Source organism: Phalaenopsis equestris, unplaced genomic scaffold, assembly GCF_001263595.1.
Source record: "Phalaenopsis equestris unplaced genomic scaffold, ASM126359v1 Scaffold166203, whole genome shotgun sequence".
NCBI classification, from domain to species: domain Eukaryota; kingdom Viridiplantae; phylum Streptophyta; class Magnoliopsida; order Asparagales; family Orchidaceae; genus Phalaenopsis; species Phalaenopsis equestris.
Genome location: NW_018186159.1, coordinates 1 through 305, shown reverse-complemented (window position 1 = coordinate 305; position 305 = coordinate 1). Strand labels below are relative to the sequence as shown.

The following is a 305-nucleotide window of genomic DNA, read 5'->3' as shown; positions in this document are numbered from 1 at the left end:
GGCTTCGCACTAGCATCAACAACTGAACTGACAGTTGAATCAGATTTTGTGGCCTCTGTTGATGGCGCATAGTCACAAATGTGCGAACGAGAACCTCCTAAGTGCAGCGGGTATCGTAAAGGAACATCAAGATAAGAGGCAATGAGAAAGACTGCCTATAATACATGATAGTGATATTCGATGAGTCTATGGACAGCTACAATGAAACCTAGCAAGAAAACTTAATTGTGACAAAACAGCACGAAAAAGAGTAATTTGAGCTTACATGTGCGACAAAACCAAGAACAATTGAAGACCTCTGCATC

General features: G+C 41.3%; 1 long non-coding RNA gene across 1 annotated transcript; it reads right to left on the bottom strand.

Annotated features, from left to right (window-relative positions):
- On the bottom strand, positions 1-305 carry LOC110034187. Its single transcript, XR_002295028.1, has 2 exons — positions 266-305; positions 1-155 (listed from the first exon to the last, which is right to left on the bottom strand). It is a non-coding gene; the product is annotated as an uncharacterized LOC110034187 (long non-coding RNA).